Raw genomic sequence first — 20,000 nt, 5'->3', positions numbered from 1 at the left:
GCCGCGGTGTGTGGTGCGTGAGACGGCAGCACATACCTTTGATTATCCTCGTCAGGTGAGTCACCCCTTGATGGGAGGCGAGGAGGGGAGCGTGTGAGTGGGGAAGTGGAGTGAGAAGGGGAGGTAGTGGAGGGCCCTGCAGCTAGCCTGTGCCCAGCAAAACATGTCTGTGTATAATGCACTGAAAACAATCCGCTCTCTCTCTCTCTCTCTCTCTCTCTCTTTTTTCCATGGCTGGTACGTATGTGCGCCGCGAGCAATGCACCAGCGGACGTTATCGATGCGGCTCCTGTTGTGTTTGCATAAGCGAAGCAGCTCTAACCCTGCACTCAAGAAGTGAACGTGCCTGCAACACTTGGTGGGGCAATGTCGGTGGCGGCATGGTGGTGGTGCTGATGTGCTAAGGCGTTGGTGTGTCTGCTACAGTGCGCGGGTGTCCTTATGAACGTATGACTTTATGTTGGCGTACGAGTGTGTTTATGTTTGGGTATGTGAGTGTGTGCAAGGCAGCAGACAGAGGTGTACTAGGTTTTCTCTCTCTCTCTCTCTCTCTCTCTCTCTCTCTCTCTCTCTCTCTCTCTCTCTCTCTCTCTCTCTCTCTCTCTCTCTCTCTCTCTCTCTCTCTCTCTTTCTGTGTGTGTGTGTGTGTGTGTGTGTGTGTGTTAGAGGATGGATGTGTATCTGAACTTTGCCTTACGCTACTGCTTGGCAACACGTCGAGTCTGGCACTATGGCTGTTGTGTGAGGGCCTGGCACCAGCGGTATGGCCCTGCATGCCGCGCGAGGTAGGTCTTGGCACCCCATAGGAGCCCTTCAAGCTAAGTTTGCCGAACCATCGTACTTTAGCACCGTAAGATTACACAGAGAAACAACAACTCAGAGACGAGCATGAAAAAAAATAATAAATAAAGACGGCAACTTGCTGACTTGTTTCGGTCGCGGCGTGTAAAGCAAGACCCGCCGGGTACTATGACGCGGAGGCTTACTGCGTCACACTGCCCTCAAGGGTGTGTCACGCGCTAGGAAACAAGTGTGTGGCTGAACAAAATAAAAGTTAATAGAAGCGCAGTTAAAATTTGTTTAATAGCATACGTGATGAAAACCTAATTTGAAACTTACAGCAAAATAGGCTACAATAAGCTATTCCATTATTTAATGAAAATTATAATTTAATTTTCACGTTCATGCAAGTCATTAATTTCTCTCTCTCTCTCTCTCTCTCTCTCTCTCTCTCTCTCTGTCTGTCTGTTGTAAACGCGTCGCAGGCGTGGCATCATTTCGCTACCAGTGCCCCGAGGCGTGGCGTGTCCCGCTTCACTGAGGACTTAGCCATCAGGTCCTCGGCCTCTCGAGTGTCTATTGCCGAACGGCGCCTAAAACTTGTTGTAGACAGGAAGTGTGTCGGCGGTGTGGCTTTCGACACACGACGCCTATACATCGTCTGGTGCTATCCCGGCTAAACATTCCTTGACAATGGAGTACCGTGGGATGATATACCTAGCTGTCTATCCACCTGTCAATAAAATCAATAAGTAAAGAAAAACAAACTAGTATATAAATACAATCTCAGATGGACAAGATCGATACATTTGCACATTTCTAACTCTGTTCCTCGGTCTGCCAGTCGTACTGAGAGTTACGACTGTTCGATCCACTTGACTGGTCAACCTGCATGTCGAGTGTCGAGTGTCCCAGTTTGGTCAACTCTCTCCAGCCAACATCCGTCCTTCTCTCCTTTAAGAGACTATCCTTTCCGGAAATGAATTACTCTCTACATCTTTTCGAAGTATTCTCATTTTTTGTTTCTTGTTGAAAAGTTTTCAATAAAGGAATTTTCTGTGTGACCTCGCCTTCCGGTTGCACCTTTGCTCGCTGTTAACTGTTAATGCCTAGAAAGGTGAGCTTTAAACGAATTTATTCCTTCGACACCACCACCTTTTCCAGTGACCCTCTCCACCACAACCCCCACATCACCATCACCACTACCACTACCACTGCAAAAACAACGTTGCTTAATGCACAATACTCATTACTTCTATACATGTTTTGTATATTTTTCTATCCAATAGACTCTTATCCTTCAATCCTATATGAATAATATATTTATGTTATCTACCCTTTCCCTTAAACACTGGAACAAACTTATATCCATAGAAATAAACACATTTTTCAATTACATTCCTATTCTCAATCCATTTACCATGTACATCAAGATATATAATTGATTCACATCTCCCCGTCTCTTTCCTACTTCTGGATCAAGAGATTCCACGTGTTTAGCAAGGCAATGTGTATTTGGACATACGAGAGGGAGCTAATTGACAGACACTGGATTGAGGGACCTTGACAGCGACCTCTACCAGCGGGGGCAAGGTAGTAGCAGGTGGGAAGGGGTGGGAGTGCGGCGGGTGGCGAAAGGGTGGTGGGAGTGCGGACTGTAAGGAAATAAAGGGTTGTAGGTTGTAGAGAGGGAGAGGTATGGGTGGTGGGGTTGATGGATAAGCAAACAAGGCAGGTTTATGAGAATATTTGACACACACACACACACACACACACACACACACACACACTCTCTCTCTCTCTCTCTCTCTCTCTCTCTCTCTCTCTCTCTCTCTCTCTCTCTCTCTCTCTCAATGATATCCTTCCACTTTACGCTAGCACCTGTGATAGTGAAGGTGCTGCTAGTTTGGGGTGAGGATGGTGGTGGTGGTGGTGAGGGAGAAAAGATGTTATGTTTAGCATTGAAGGTTGACAGTATTACTATGCCAATGGTGTTTAAAAAAAACATTTTAATTGGTGGTGAGGTGGTACGCGGTAATTATGATGGTGGTGAGCAGTGGAATGGTGGTTTGGTGGGAGGTGGTGGCAGTGGTGGCAGCGGCAACATTCCCAACACTGCGCCTCTGAGAGTCCTAACATCCTTCACCTTTCTCTCTGTCCCTTCACCACCTTCCGAATTTCACCCGCTCACATTCCACTATCATCTTCCTTTCACCCTTCCATGCCATTTCTCAGGTCTGTCCCTTCATTCATGCATTATCTTCCCTTCCTTTTCTTTCCTTTCCTTTCCCATCTCTTACCTCCATCCCTTTCTCTGATTCTTACACTCTTACTTCTCTTTCTCTTCCACCTATCACTTATTTCTTCTCCTTTCTACACCACCATAACATTCTGCGTTTTTATCAACTTTTCTTATTCATTTTTTTATACTGTTCCCCCCTAATTATATCTTACTCATCTTTACTCACTGTTTTTGTGTGTATGAATAATTACGTTGAGTCACGAAACGATAATGGACGCGGTACAAATGTGTGTGTGTGTGTGTGTGTGTGTGTGTGTGTGTGTGTGTGTGTGTGTGTGTGTGTGTGTGTCTGAGACATGCGGGACTCAAGTGGAGGTGTCATATATCGCCTGTCACGTGGCGTCATGTGTTGCATCATGTGGCATCCTGTCAATTAATGTGTCACGTGGAGTCACTGCAATGTGGTGTGTGTGTGTGTGTGTGTGTGTGTGTGTGTGTGTGTGTGTGTGTGTGTGTGTGTGTGTGTGTGTGTGTGTGTAGGTATGGGAACGAGTCTGGTAAGAGACAAAAAGAAAAAATAACCCCATAAAAAATGATGGGTAATCACTTTGGAATCTTGAGGTTTTGTTGACAGTTCCTAATAACAACAACGATTACTACTACTACTACAACCATAACCATAACTATCGCTAAAACCGTCAACTTATCAGTAGAAATATTTCTTAGTAGCTATCAGGACACTCACGTGAGGTTCATAGGTTCATTAGTATGCACGAATGGAAATAAGTTGGCGGCGTGGGAGACGTACATTTCCGTCACTCCGGAATACCTCGTGTAAAGGTCACCAGGATGTGTGATAAAAATGTCTGGGAACAAACAATAAGAAATAATCTATTTACGCAAAGATAGGGCCTCAACAGAAAAAAAAATTATATATATATATATATATATATATATATATATATATATATATATATATATATATATATATGCCACTTTTCATATTCAAAAGAAACAGGAACGTAACAAAATGAATGAGAGAGAGAGAGAGAGAGAGAGAGAGAGAGAGAGAGAGAGAGAGAGAGAGAGAGAGAGAGAGGAAAAAAAATCGTGTAATTTGGTTGGTGCAGTTCGGTAAAGAAAATAAAGTTACCTTCCGTCCTCTCGTCTTCTCGTGTTCCTCTCTCCTTCGCCTAACAAGGGCCGCGCTGATCGCCGGTTCTGCCTATAAATTCTTGTCTCCGCTCCGGCCGTGTGTGGGAGCGTGTCTGCTTGCCTTCGTGTTTGGTGATCCTCCTCTTCCTCCTCTTTCTGCTGCTGCTTGTCTTGTGTGCTTGTTTCTTTTGCGCTGGGCTTAGTGCATGTCCTCACCTCGTTCTGGCTTGTACGGTGCTGTTGTTTACTCGTTCTTTGCTTGTATGTGTCTTTCCATCAACATTTGATGGCTGGTAGATATGAACACCTCATGCTTTCTCCTCCTTTCCTTTCCCTGTGTTGGTGTTGACGATGATGGCCGTGATGGTGGTGGTGGTGGTGGAGGCACATACATAAACACTCGCACCTCAGCGCCAGTGAGGAGTTAGCATAAGATGAAGCACGATGGTAACACACACGCACACACATACACGTACACACGTATGCACACACGCAGACGTACACGATCCCGTCTCTGTGTCTCGTCTGCTGGAGAGTGACTGCCGAGTGAGGAACCAGCATCAGGGAGTCGGACCGGGTGGGGCACGTTCATTGGCTGCTCATGACACCTCTCCTATTGGTGGATGCTCGCTAACTAGTGATTCACTTTTGAGTAGTGTGGCGGAAAATTATGGTGCTTCAAATTTACGGCAAAAAAATCAGGCATCGCTACAGACACGCCTCGAAATACTGCCTGAAAATTCTCACCGGAATGAGAACACAAAACGGATACGAAAGCATAAACACTTGGTTGAGTCAAATAAAGTGTTCGAGCAATTCAGTCGAGGTTTCACTCACGGCTCGACACCCTGAGCCTCCATCCTTCCTCCAATACCTGGTCCCTGGCCCGTGGGTGGCTCCCGCTCGCCTGTGATTGGTTGGTGGTGCTCACAGCGAGGCAGCTCACATGCGGGTGGCCAACGAGTTCATTTTCAACAGTATTGGTTTATAATTGCTGACGCACACAGACGTCCAGCACCGGCCTCATTCTCACACACCTCGCCTTCACGCGTCGTAAAGGGTGATGAGGATGAGTCAATATTTGAAGCTCAGCATTATATTATTCCATTAGTCCTCTATATTCACTTTCCTCACTGGACTCTGCCACTTTACACGACTTGATTCCTGGGCCAAAGCTGAGGCATGGCACTGCCTCGTTGATGCCAGGCGAAGAGGCACTTTTTATAGCGTCATTATTAACATGATTCGAGTCAGGCCAAGTTTAGACATTAATAGATATTAACATTACCTAGTAACGTAATTGTTTGTTAATCTTAGATCGATATTTAGTTACGCGATGTTAGGACAGTTACATAACTGCTTTCTTCTGATAAGAGGAAACTTACATTTTAAGATTTCATATGATCTTTCCCCTCAATGAGTAATAATGAAAACACTAAGGCTATGCCGAAGTAAGTTTAATCCACTTACCGAATGTGTGAAGGTGGTGGGCGTGATGATGGTGGTGTGGGTGTGGCGAGAGGCGGGGGTTGTGTGGGCGGCGCGGGCGGACCGTCGATGGGACCAGAGCCTGGCGCCCATCTTAGAGTGGCCCAACACGCAAGACAGCAGGGCCGTCACCAGCACGGCCGCCAGGACGATCACCAGCACGTGCAGGCCGCTCACTGCAAGGAAGAAGTCATGCTAACACCTGACACTCATCCACACTCATACTCACAACACTTACACCAATCGCTGCTCCCTGACTCACAGCCTAAATACATGTGTTACATTCCTGCCTCCAAAAGTAAATGCCTCCTGAAATGTCTAATATGCATCTGTATGGACATCTGTAAATATTCTCTTTCCTATCGTTTCCTTGATTTTATATTCAGTTTTTACTATCGCACCTTTCCCATACAAGCTCCTCCCGTCCATATCCTGCCTCGTCTCACCTCTATGCCTTGCCTTATCACCCCCCACCCATCCTTCCCGCCCCATCCCATTCCCCACGCAGAGCACTTCACGGCGATGTGTTTGGGCCACTCATGACTCTCATCTTCACCCTGTAATTTAATAAACTGCGCATCTTAAGCTTAATGTCCTCAAATAGCAGCCAGTGTCACCCTGGGCAGAGTGACCCGAGGCTGGGGGGACGGGGTGTGATTGGGGTGGCGTGAGGGAGGGGGGAGAGAGAGAGAAGAGGAGAACCGGCCAGCAGATACCACGAGACCCATCACAGCACTCCCCTCCCTACCCATTCCCCTTCGCACAGACATCACATCCAAGTCAAACGAATTCCACTCCTCTAACACCACCACATTTCTCACTTCACCCACCCATGCCACACATTCTTCACCCCTGCTGCCCATTCCTCGCACCTGCCACCCATCCCACACCTCCATCCCCCATCCCTCACCCCCACAACCGCTCGTTTCTCACAGCTCTCACCCGACCCTCATCCCTACTGCCTATTCCTTCCCCTGCAGCCGCCCATCACTTGGTCGGGTCGTCGCTCATTCCTCAAAACCCCTTCCCGTCCATCACCGGTGGCGTGGACTGATTGACGCTAAACCAAGGTATCCATTACTTGCCCCAGGTGTTCACTCTCTATAATTGACCCCGATAATCAATGGCAAGATTTCAGCAAGTCCAAAAGGTCTTCCTGAAGAGCAGACAAACCGAGAGCGCGCGTTCACACGCACGCACGCACGCACGCACGCACGCACGCACGCACGCACACACACACACACACACACACACACACACACACACACACACACACACACACACACACACACACACACACACAGGAATGTTAAAAATCACTGAGCAAACGCTTCGCTAAATATATTACATTCCTTCCAAGTCATCTTATTAGATGTAGTATTTCCTCAAAAAGTCCCTCCACATAAAGTGTATCAATCCCACATGCAAAGGAATTTACCCATCTCTTTGAACTCTCTCTGAAATACAAAACCGGTGAACTTGGTCTGATGATAAACTTACGACGCAGTAACAAGGTGAATGCTTTCTTACTTTCTTTCCATTCCGGTTGAAGCAATGACTTGCCAAACGATGGATTTCTTTTTTTCCCATCATCACTACTTACAGCCCGCTTGCCTCATTCCACTCCGCCCTAAACACACCCGGCACCTGAGCAGCCCCATCTATTATGCCTCACGCCTGCACCTCCGCCTCTTCTGGTTTTCCCCCAAGCACCACACCCTCCAATCCTTCCAGTACACAAGTTACATTACACAAAACACATCCACTACACATGCCACGTCAAGAAAGCAAAAAAAAAAAAAAAAAAAAAAAAGTGAGATCCGTGAAGAATTTCCTCGCTTCCTGACGCACTTTGCTCTCATTTCAGATAACTTGCAGGTGAAACAGTAAGAACAGGTGAAATTGCGGCAGGCAACGGTACTTTTGACGCTCTGAGGTGATTCCTGGCGACTTATTGCCGATACCCACACAGCGGCTGTCCCCCGAGACTCAAGCACAGGACATTCGTCCAGTCAATGTTGCTTTTTATTGCTTCATGTGAATGGATGCAAGGAAATTCAGGAGAGAAATTGAGAAAAATTCCACAAATGTGAATCAACAATGTGGGTTTTTTGTTTTTACACACACACACACACACACACACACACACACACACACACACACACACACACACACACACACACACACACACACACACACACCAGAAATACTTGGAAACGGAAATAGAAAATCAAATTCACGACAGAACATAATTATGAGAGAGAGAGAGAGAGAGAGAGAGAGAGAGAGAGAGAGAGAGAGAGAGAGAGAGAGAGAGAGAGAGAGAGAGCTAAAAAGATTTTGACGCATTCCCATAAGCAGCTTCACGTATCTACAATACTTAATAGTGTCTATCTCCTCATTCATCTAACACTTAACTGAAGATAAAGACCCTTGCTAGTTAAATGATATGTGTGAGTCATGTGCTGATGCTGCTCCTCCTCCTCCTCCTCCTCCTCGTCTCTCTCTCTCTCTCTCTCTCTCTCTCTCATCCGCCAACTCCTTTTTTTCTTTTCTTTTTTTCTTATTCTTATTCCTCTTCTGCAACGCGTCAGCTGAGGAGTATCCCTGAATGAACTCTTTACCATCCCCGTTGGCAAGTTGAACATTTACTTCCATTAATGTTCATATACAAGTTATCGTTTGCAGAGTAATAATAGCGCGTGTAAATCAGCGTTCATTGTCGACGTAATTGGCAGTTGAGAGGTAAGCACGGCGTCATTAGTAGGGCAGCATTGGCCAATGGTGGCGATGATGCAAGTGCTAACACGATTGTAAAAATATCATCCGGTGTGTGCAAGAGGTTGTGTAGTTGTGTATGAGTGCGTGTGTGAGAATGTAGGTCCGGGTCGGGCAGGTCATGGTAGTGAATGTGTGTTGCTCTGCCATGGTTGGTTGGCGCATTAACATGAATTGTATATGTTTACCTTCTTTTTTATTCCCTTGAAGTTATTGGTGTCTTCTTTTTTTGCAGTTAAAAAAATATCTTCATGGATTAGAACGAAAAAGTGCTACTTCGTCTGTTACCACTTCTGCTACCACTAATACTAAAACCACTCCTATTAATGCTGCTTGTGATTCTGCTGAGGCTGCTACAACTAATATAATAGGATTTTCAGCACACTAAAGACCAAAATAACCATACCACTACCAGCAGCAGCAGCAACATCAACGACTACAACTTCAGCTACTACGACACTACTGTTTGTTTACTCTTCAAGACACGACCAGCAGACGACCTTCACACCCTCCAATCTGCCGGTGTGCTCAGGGTCACTGCACTCTTTTTACTACTGCTCACTACTACTGCTATTGCTGTGACTCCAACTGTTACTACTACTATTGCTGCTACTACTATACTATTACTATTACTACTACTACTAGTACTACTACTACTGTTACTACTATTACTACTACTAGTTACTACTACTACTACTACTGCTGCTGCTACTACTACCACCACTACCACTGCTGCTGCTGCTACTACTGCTGCTACAACCGTTAGTGTTACAACAACCACCACCACCACCACCACCACCACCACCACCACCACCACCACCACCACCACCACCACTAGCACCACCACCACTGTTACCACCATTACCACCACCAGTCATCACCACCACCACCACCACCACTGCCACCACCACCACCACCACCACCACCACCACCACCACCACCACCACCACCACAACCGTTGCGTCACAACAACCACCACCACCACCACCACCACCACCACCACCACCACCACCACCACCACCACCACCACCACCACCACCACCACCACCACCACCACCACCACCACCCAACAACAAACACAAACACCTTCCTTCTTCTCTCACTCCACTCCACTACTACTACTACTACCACCACCACCACTACTACTACTACTACTACTACTATCATTACCACACTAATCTTCCCTATTCACTGCTAACACTGCACTCCTGCACGCAACCCAAATTCTATTTACCCTTACTACTACTACTACTACTACTACTACTACTACTACTACTACTACTAGCACAACGTACTACTTGCCTTCTCTCCACCCAAAATCTTCAATGTATGCAGAAAAAAAAACAGCCATCACAACAAAAGAACCTTATACCGAGGCTGCAGCGGGAAGGAATGAGAGAAGGAGGAAGGAATGAGAGACGGAACACTACTACCACCACGTCCTCATTATGAAGAACATGAGCTCACTTTCCATCTTGCGTCAGGGGAAAAGATCCTGATGTATTGGCCCAGAGTTATACTGTTGTAATTATGACCGCACCACGCTGATTAACAGTCTGATTCTTATATATGCAGCTGCAGGGCTGGCGGAGTGCGCTGGTCATGAGATACACCCTCCACAGACCTTCCATACGAGAGAGAGAGAGAGAGAGAGAGAGAGAGAGAGAGAGAGAGAGAGAGAGAGAGAGAGAGAGAGAGAGAGAGAATCCTTGACCTTGGAGAATTTTACCCCTACCCTTCCCCTCCATCCCTCTCCCTCTCGTCTCGTAAGATATGAAATGCCAAGGGTGAGGAAGAGGAGAAGAACGAGGAGGAAGAGCAGCAGGAAGAAAGAAAGAGAAGGATGAGCAAAGGAGGGAGGGGGCAGTTTGCGGAAGGAGGAGGTTGGCAGGGTCTGGGGTAGTCATCATCGCAACAACTCACTGCCTACTGCCATGATGGTGGAGGGGCAGGGGGTGAGGTTGGGGAGTCATGGGAGGGGGTCATGTCCCTTGGCACCCCTTAACCTGAGTGCCATGCCATCCTTGCAACCTTCCTGACAGTGGCCCGTGATGAAGAGAGAGAGAGAGAGAGAGAGAGAGAGAGAGAGAGAGAGAGAGAGAGAGAGAGAGAGAGAGAGAGAGAGAGAGAGAGAGAATATGATGAAAAAATAGCATAGACATTTTATGCAGAACGACTAAACAAACACACACACACACACACACACACACACACACACACACACACACACACACACATACACCTCTACCAACCAAACATTTATATTCATTTGCTGCTACATAAAAGTCACCACATCGCTTTCCTCAGAGCAGCAACAACACCCACTCACTTCTTCCCCCCTCCATCCCCAAATCTCTCTCTCTCTCTCTCTCTCTCTCTCTCTCTCAGGCCAGCACACTCGACGACCTCCCTCAACTCTTCCTTCGGTCCTCACCACCACCGCCACCAGTGAGGGCTGCCACTACCACTGTCTCCTCTCTTACACCTGCTTCACACCTGCACTTTCACTACATCAATATTCCACACTTGTCACAAACATGAGTGCGGAACATGCGTCGCCTCACAATGAACTAAAACCGAGGGGGGGATGAAACGACAGGCATGGGAGAGAGAGAGAGAGAGAGAGAGAGAGAGAGAGAGAGAGAGAGAGAGAGAGAGAGGTTTATACTCCGGTGCACTCAGCTGAGGAAGTTATATGCTTTACTCAACCTCCCCCTCTTTCTCTCTCTCTCTCTCTCTCTCTCTCTCTCTCTCTCTCTCTCTCTCTCTCTCTCTCACACACACACACCTGTCACTTCTTTCCTCACTGCCTACCTTACTTCCTCCTCACCTGACACATACAAACAGAAACACATTCTCTCCTACCTCACTCGGACCTTCACCAACCATTCCTTCCTTCTGTCTCTCCTTCCTTTTATCTTTTCTTCCCTCACTCCCTTGGAAAGCTCTCCTGTGTTGCTCAGTAGGCGCTGCACGTCTGTATCATTTCCATTCCTCTAATGAGAACACTGATCTTGTAACCTCGGAAGTTGTGTGTTAGTGTTATTGCAGAAACAGGTTTTCCGCCACAGGAACGGACTTAATGGCCTGGATGTGGATGAAGAAATAACGGAAAAATATTAATAGGAGAGTGTAGGGAGAGGAACTCAAGTGGGACGGTGATGAGCGTCGATGAGCTTTGTGTTAAGTGCTAAGGGGAGAGTGTGAAGGGAAGGGAACAGCCAACAAGGGATGGGAAGGTAAAGGAAGGGAACACGTGATACTTTGAGGTATATTCTCAAACACCTCGACGTGTCATCTAAACTACTTTTAAAAGGGCCAAGGGAGAAGTTGGAATTATTTTTTAACGATGTCATGATTCCAGTGATGGTTTGACAAACATTCAGCATCGTCAACAAAAATAGAGATACACTTTAAAATCTAACTGATCCGATAATTTCTATAATCACTTGAGAACTTGAGCGCGGAGGGCCTCAACGCGGACCCTCATCGAACACACAACGTGATTCACTCCCAGCCATTACCGAGTCGAGAGCTGTGAGTGCCTGGTGTTTCTCCAAGACGACCAGCTGCAGTACTATTTGATGGATACTATTCTTGTGTATATAATCGTCCGTCAAGTGTGTAATAAAAGGCTCGACTGTGAGGCATACGTACTTACAGACATAAACAAAAAGAATATCTGTTCCCAAGGATTTTGGTTATATGAGCGACGCTTTACGGTACTTGCCATGTACAGTACATACATCATGCAAGAGGATCCAATAACATAGCCATATACATTAGTACAAGGACAAATGAAGCAACAGTCATTTACAAACACTAAAGGGCTATCTTAAGCTAACAAACATTATACCTTGTTTAACATTAGCGGAATGCCCACAGATCTTATCCGTACCCAAGAGTGTTCGTCTTACATCTCTTCCCTCCGACTCAACCGCAAGGAGCCAGTCTCTCAATAAGTCTACGGCAACACAAATTGTGTGACCAGGTTCATCGAGTACAGTTTTCTACATTCTCTTTCTAGCCAGAATTCCCCGCTTCAAGCTATTCTGCATCCTCCAGCAACTCTTCCTCACAACTACTATTACTTTCAACTCTTTCTTCATTCAACCTTCTTCTCTCCAAGTCTGAACTTTTGAACCCTTACCAATCCACTTAGTCACTCACTTTCAGATCATTCTTCCCTTATATTCCTATCTCCCACAGATGTCCAACACTCTCCCTAACTCTCCTATTCACTTGTTAAACTTACTACTCCCCTCCAAACCTTACACAATCCCCTGGTCACTCACTCACTCACTCACTCACTCACTCCCACTCACTCTTTCACAGTCCCTTCCTTAACTCACCCGATACAGTCCTTCTTAACCTACCCCATACTCACTGGCCCCACCCACACTCTCCATTGCCCTGCCCCGTCTCTACACCAGCCTCCCCTTCCCCGGGTCCACAACGCCCTATCTCTGCGGGCCATCTCGACATCTCGACTTAGACCCTTTCATGTAAAATTTCGTGTTCCATTTCTCATCTTCGTTCTTGATTCCTCGGCTGCTCATCTCGGGTTTCATGGACCACTGAGCATTTCTCTCTCTCTCTCTCTCTCTCTCTCTCTCTCTCTCTCTCTCTCTCTCTCTCTCTCTCTCTCTCTCTCTCTCTCAACAGTTATCTGCTTCACGTAGACTGTAAAAAGTGTGTGTGTGTGTGTGTGTGTGTGTGTGTGTGTGTGTGTGTGTGTGTGTGTGTGTGTGTGTGTGTGTGTGTGTGTGTTACTACTACTACTACTACTACTACTACAACTATCTCTACCGCTGCTTCTACGAGTGTTGCTGCTACCGCTATTGCTTGTAACATTAATCAGAAGTGAACGAACACCCTGATAAAATCGTGCTCTTAAGACAAGGAACTGACGTGAGGAAGGGAAGGGAAGGGATGGGATGGGAAGGGATGGGATGGGATGGGAAGGGAAGGGAAGGTTAAACTGAAGGAGGAAGAAGGAAAGAGAGAGAGAGAGAGAGAGAGAGAGAGAGAGAGAGAGAGAGAGAGAGAGAGAGAGAGAGAGAGAGAGAGAGAGAGAGAGAGGGGGGGTAGGGACTGAAAAAAAAAGTTGACCGGCAAATTTAAATGACCAAGAACAGAATATTATTTCAACCAAAGGCAGGTAAGGATTTAAATAGCAGATTAAATAAGGACACCGCGCTTCGACAAACACAAAATGGGTTGAAAACAACTGGTGGTAGTAGTAGTAGTAGTAGTAGTAGTAGTAGTAGTAGTAGTAGTAGTAATAGTAGCAGTAGTAGTAGTGGTGGTAATAGTATGGACCTGTCTCTCTCTCTCTCTCTCTCTCTCTCTCTCTCTCTCTCTCTATGTTAGGCTTACTCCCGCCCCAACCCAGACTGGTTTTTGTGAAGACGCAGCGGAGAAAAACTTGGGTCGTCCCACCAGTCCAACACGCGAGGCACCATAGGCCTACTGGGGAGCCAGCCGCGCCATGCCACTCTCAGGTTGCTTCCGCTCTCCCCTCCCTCTCACTCCCCCATCTCTTCCCCTTAGCCTGGACGAACCAACCCTCTTGTTCCTCCTGGTCGATCCTCTTCTAGACCTAGACTCGCTTCCTCTCTTCCTTGTTGGATGGGTTGCCTCTGCTCTCCTTTCTTCTGTGCCTCGGTTCACTCCTAACTGATCTACGTAGTGTGGTGACTGAAGCAGCTCACATATGACGCCTTACCTAACCTGACATGACTCAAAGACGTTCTAATGATGTTTCTGCTATAAAACAAAGGATTTTCGGTGGCACTTAAGGGACGAGAGAGAGAGAGAGAGAGAGAGAGAGAGAGAGAGAGAGAGAGAGAGAGTTACATTCTGGCACATCTTTAGTAAAATAACTAACTTCTGTGCCAACAGATACTGAAACCAGCCACCCCCTCCTCTTTCTCTCTCTCTCTTTCTCTCTCTCTCTCTCTCTCTCTCTCTGCCTTTATTCCTTCTTTCCTTGCTATTTGACCTCACTTCGAAACACATTTCATAGCAATCCTGAAATACGATGCCTCATTTTCCTTTCATCATTTACCAAAGGCTATAAGCTGGTCACATACGCTCTCAAATACTGCCTGCCTTCACTGGAGAAGATGATGCTGACTGCTGCAGGCGGTGCAGAAAGAAGCCTGGTGAGGGAGAAGGTCAAAGAGAGAAAGGGGGGACTGCAAGATGCTTCAAATCTGAGAGAAACTGGAATGCTGTTTGAGTGAAAGAGAAGAGTGTGTGCTGTGGAGAATGGCGTGAGATGGAGAGCCAGGTAGGAAAGGAAAGGGAAGAGATAGCAGGTATACGCTATATATAGAGATAATTGAATGAATATAAGTTTATGTGGGTGTTGAAATGAAGTGTTGTACATGAGCTGCAGCAAAAAACAGGCTTGACACAGTCTCAGACGAACTATTTGGCTTCCTATACACTCACCTATCCACAACTGCAGAGAATAAACAGGGGACGTTAAGAGAAGAGAGCTGAATGAATATGAGTGTCTGTAAGTATTGAAATAAAGTGCCTTACGTGATTAACATCTGAGTGATTGTAAGAACTTCATCACACTAATCACTTGCGTTCATATTCACTCAACCACCGATTACTGCAGAGAAAAACCATGAGACACTAATGGGTGAGAGGAATGAATGAAAATCAGTGTCTGTGTGTGTGGAAATGAAGTAGAGTATATAGGTAGTTGTAAAAAAAATATAATACTTCTAACTTCCCTATATACTTGTCCTTCTATTCACTTTGCGGTCGACAGTTGCATAAAATCGATACATTTCCCTTCCCTTATACACTCTGATGTGCGCTAAGAGGTCTGTCACTCTGGCCGGAGTCTTTAAATAGTGCCACTTCTTCCAGGCGTGGAAAGGTGCGAAGTGGAGGAGGAAGAGCCGGCCGGAGGTCTAGTGGGTGATCTTATATGAAATTTTATGTCTCTCAGCTTCCTGCGGTGCACCAAATTGTTCTTGCCAGTAACTCCTGAGATAATACAGTGTGGGGAGGAGAAAGGGTGTTTTTCTTCCTTGTTTCCAGCTTTTTATCTAGTATACATATGGGGAGAGAGAGAGAGAGAGAGAGAGAGAGAGAGAGAGAGAGAGAGAGAGAGAGAGAGAGAGAGAGAGAGAGAGAGAGAGAGAGAGAGAGAGAGAGAGAGAGAGAGAGAGAGAGAGAGAGAGAGAGAGAGAGAGAGAGAGAGAGAGAGAGAGAGAGAGAGAGAGAGAGAGAGAGAGAGAGAGAGAGAGAGAGAGAGAGAGAGAGAGAGAGAGAGAGAGAGAGAGAGAGAGAGAGAGAGAGAGAGAGAGAGAGAGAGAGAGAGAGAGAGAGAGAGAGAGAGAGAGAGAGAGAGAGAGAGAGAGGGAGAGAGAGAGAGAGAGAGAGAGAGAGAGAGAGAGAGAGAGAGAGAGAGAGAGAGAGAGAGAGAGAGAGAGAGAGAGAGAGAGAGAGAGAGAGAGAGAGAGAGAGAGAGAGAGAGAGAGAGAGAGAGAGAGAGAGAGAGAGAGAGAGAGAGAGAGAGAGAGAGAGAGAGAGAGAGAGAGAGAGAGAGAGAGAGAGAGAGAGAGAGAGAGAGAGAGAGAGAGAGAGAGAGAGAGAGAGAGAGAGAGTTGCATGGCATTCATGGAGTATCTATCGTAGGAGGGAGGGATGCCACAAATCACGCGTGGCAACAAATGCTTCCTTCCAGCCTCTCGAACCCTCCTTGTAATACAGAAAACCAAGCACTGCATACATCCAGTGTTTTCTCTATTTCGCTCGCCACCGCCACTGCCAACAATGTCTGACCTCTCCTGTCATTCCACCTCGTTCACCTCGCCACCACTTGAACTACTACCATTTTGCTTCATTTCTCTCGTTCTACCTCCTTATCACGGTCACCACGCCTCCATCTTGTACTTACTCCTCTTCCGTGCACCTCCTCCTCCCCTTCTTCTCTCTTGGCAGCCTCTCCTGCCACCGTCAGCCGCAGCCTCCCATAGCTGATACATATAGATAATTGGCGTTCATTGGCCCCCTATAAGAGCCAGTTCTGCAGGGCCTTCTTCCTCTTCCAGGCATCCTGAAATGAAATAATTATCTCGCCTGACGCACGAGAGCGACGTTTCGCCTCCCACATGTCAGTTTGCTATGCTGCTGATCCCTTGTTAGGTGTTTCGATCTGCTAGCAGCTAACGAGTCTCCTTCCTGCCCGTCACGACCAATCACTGGCGATGGCCGACCTTTCATTAAAGCTTCAAGGTTGTTCGGCTTCCCGTGTTTAGGCCTACATATTTTTTGTCTCCCGGGGTAAAATTGTTGATAAAAAACAAAGTGGTCTTTTCACGTCTCTGAACAGATATTAAGCTAATAACAAGTAGTTCCATTCTTCATGGAGCACAAAATAAGATTAACAAAAACAAAGCCGAGAGACAAAACTCTCCTTCAAGTACCCACTCTTCCGTTTTATAAAAATAAGTTGATAAATGAGCTCCTCGGAGCGCTCAAAGGCAGCCTGTTATGAAGAGAATAAGAAAGAAAGCAGATGAGGCGTGGCAGGCTGAGAGGAGAGGACACCGGCTGTTGGATGCCATCTCTGGCTAGCACTTCTTCGCCTCCCTCCTGTCTTTAAACTGGCTGAGGACACGCCACACAAAAGACGCTTCCCATTCTGGGTGCTTTGTTCCCCTCCAGCCTTCTTGCTGCGCCCAGATTCAATCAAACAGAGGACTGAGAGAAGCAATGAAGAGCAACTTTCCTGTTCTCGACATTTTCGTTGTGATTACTGTTTTTGGAAAGAAATGGTGATGAACCAATTAATGCCCAGCAGTATAAACAAACTGTGTTCGGAGAGCTGTCGGATCTTGAGGTTTCTACACGAGTCAAATTCCTGTAATAAAGACAAAAGCTACATGAGTAACAGGTGTGGTTTATGAGCTACACTTTCCGTATTCTTAACTGCACAAGAATCCGTAAGCTTTTATAAGTCAGGAGGTCAGTCGGAAGCATCACACGCGCTCTCAACATACAAGTGGCATTCCTATAATCAAGGTCACCTCACCTCATTCATAAACCTCCATTTTCGATCTGTCCCAAGCAGGCGTGGGAACGATATCCTGTTGTCATCCATCCAGTGAACAGATCCAGTCTGGGAGTGAATCGTTAAAAGAAAGAAAAAAAAAAGAAAAAAATTCTTTTGTGCACCACACGGTCTCATATGACAGATTTACGCAGAACTGAGCTACGTTGGTCGCGTTTTTCACTCCATGCGCAATAATCTCTTCGGAAAACACGCACGGAAACTCAACTCTGTGGAGGAAATAAGGAAGAGTGCATACCTCATCAAGTTTACTACTCTGCCGTATCTCAGGAAGGTTGTATTATACATTTTGCATCACGAGTACAGCAATGAGCGCACCGCAGATTCCTAGAAATTGACGTCAGTGCGTGAAAATGTTGCGAAAGGGTAAGAAGCGGACGCCCTGAGCTCAAGGTGTACAGGATTGATAAAGTGTTACAGGTGAATGTGTGAGGAGTGTAATGAAGAGTGTGAATCAGAATAACCACACGCACTTTATATGCCAACTATAAAAGATCCAAACTGTAATGTTCTTCTCGTTTTCGGTAGACTGAAAATAGAACACCTATCAGTTTGCCTGTTTATCTGCCTGTATGGTATGTTGTGATGACTCTTGTAAAAGGATGCACAAAAGTGAAAGATAAAAGCAGAACAAAAAAAAAAAAAAAAAACAGCATGATACTTAAGGAATCAAAAACAAGATGGAAACAAACGTGAATCTATACACATTAGGACGTTCTCCGGATTGATAGCGTTATGGCCGTGACGTAAAGAATGTAGCAGGGTGTACTTTTGTTTGCAAGATACTACACTATGCACAGTAGAGCAATAAAAAATAAATGCCTACATTGTATATTTACGAGTGGTGGTCGATGCAGCAGCAGCAGCAGCAGCAGCAGCAGTAGTAGTAGTAGTAGTAGTAGTAGTAGTAGTAGTAGTAGTAGTAGTAGTAGTAGTAGTAGTAGTAGTAGTAGTAGTAGTAGTAGTATAGCAATAGTAGTGGTGGTGGTGGTGGTGGTGGTGAAGAAGGGCTCAATAAGGAAGACAGGACAAGTAGCAGATAGATAAGAACTAACTGCGCATAACTCTCATTATCTTTCTACCTTTCCGTCTCTTGTTTCAGGTGATCCATTAGCGGGGCCCCTCACTTGATACGTCTCGTCCTGGCTCCTAATATCAGTACTCCACGCACCTCCCCCTGCATCCTCTCAGACCCTCGCAAAAATGTCCACCCTGCCAGATGACCCGTGCACGGAAGCAGGGGAGCGACAGGGAGGAGGAGGGTAGTAATGCAACACCCTCTGTAACCCCACCACCCTAGCTTCCCCTTGCCTTAGTTTGCTTCTCTCTTCCCTTCAACTGAGCTTGTATGTCCGTACGGCTCTATCTTTTTCTCTCTCTAGCGCCAGCTTTCACTCACCTGCCACGCCTCTCTATTTCTTCTCGTCGAACTTTTCCAGTAAATAGTTAAAGAGAGAGAAAAAGAATCCAGGGCAAACATCCAATCAAGAACTATTTCTCTCTATAGCCCACAGCCTCAAAGAGTGAAGTTTGTACTCAGTATCCTTGCACAAGAATACTTCAGGTGACCTTTAACTCGAACCCCACGTGCTGCGCCTCCTGATTGGATCGTATTGTAAAGTATATATCTCCGGTACTTGTCTGCGTGTATAAAATATAAGGGAAAAAGTGAGATTATTCTTAGTCTCTTCAGTGAACCAAATCCCTCCCTGAGTTGAATATATGCATAAGGAGGATAGAGAGAGAGAAACTATACGCAGACAAGAAAGTAAAATAGGGTGAGATTGTGTGAATATTGCTCCTCTTTTCCTTGTTGTGGGTGAACCAATATGCCTCGGAGTAAGTTACGTTAAACAAAAACTACCAGTCAGTGTCGTTATCGGAAAATATGCTCAATGAAAGACCAAAAACGATCTCTAAACACGGTGCTGAAGAAGTCATGACTGTCTCCTTTCTTTGGGAATCAAGCGCAGAAGAAAATGTGCTAGGCAGACAGAGTATTGCTGATCCTTCGGAGAGATAATATAACTTTGATCACTATCACTCGCCCAATCTTCCATTATAAAGGAGGACAGAACATTAGAGCAAGTGTAGGGGAGACAGCGAAGGTCAGAACGTAAGAGACTGAGCAGGAAAAGAGATGGTGTGTGTGTGTGTGTGTGTGTGTGTGTGTGTGTGTGTGTGTGTGTGTGAGAGAGAGAGAGAGAGAGAGAGAGAGAGAGAGAGAGAGAGAGAGAGAGAGAGAGAGAGAGAGAGAGAGAGAGAGAGAGAGAGAGAGAGAGAGAGAGAGAGAGAGAGAGAGAGAGAGAGAGAGAGAGAGAGAGAGAGAGAGAGAGAGAGAGAGAGAGAGAGAGAGAGAGAGTAGTAGCAGTAGCAGTAGCAGTAAGAATAGCAGTGGTAGTGGTGGTGGTGGTGGTGGTGGTGGTGGTGGTGGTGGTGGTGGTGGTGGTGGTG

The 20,000-nt window shown here is 46.2% G+C and overlaps 1 long non-coding RNA gene across 1 annotated transcript in view; it reads right to left on the bottom strand.

Annotated features, from left to right (window-relative positions):
* Positions 1 to 20,000, bottom strand: part of LOC123516104 — a 202,420-nt gene that overhangs the window by 84,881 nt on the left and 97,539 nt on the right. The window contains exon 3 of the long non-coding RNA XR_006678087.1: positions 5,648 to 5,841. This is a non-coding gene — a long non-coding RNA (uncharacterized LOC123516104). The remainder of the gene's footprint in view (positions 1 to 5,647; positions 5,842 to 20,000) is intronic.

Source organism: Portunus trituberculatus, chromosome 40, assembly GCF_017591435.1.
Source record: "Portunus trituberculatus isolate SZX2019 chromosome 40, ASM1759143v1, whole genome shotgun sequence".
In the NCBI taxonomy this organism is placed as follows: Eukaryota; Metazoa; Arthropoda; class Malacostraca; order Decapoda; family Portunidae; genus Portunus; species Portunus trituberculatus.
This window is presented reverse-complemented; position numbering and strand designations above follow the sequence as displayed.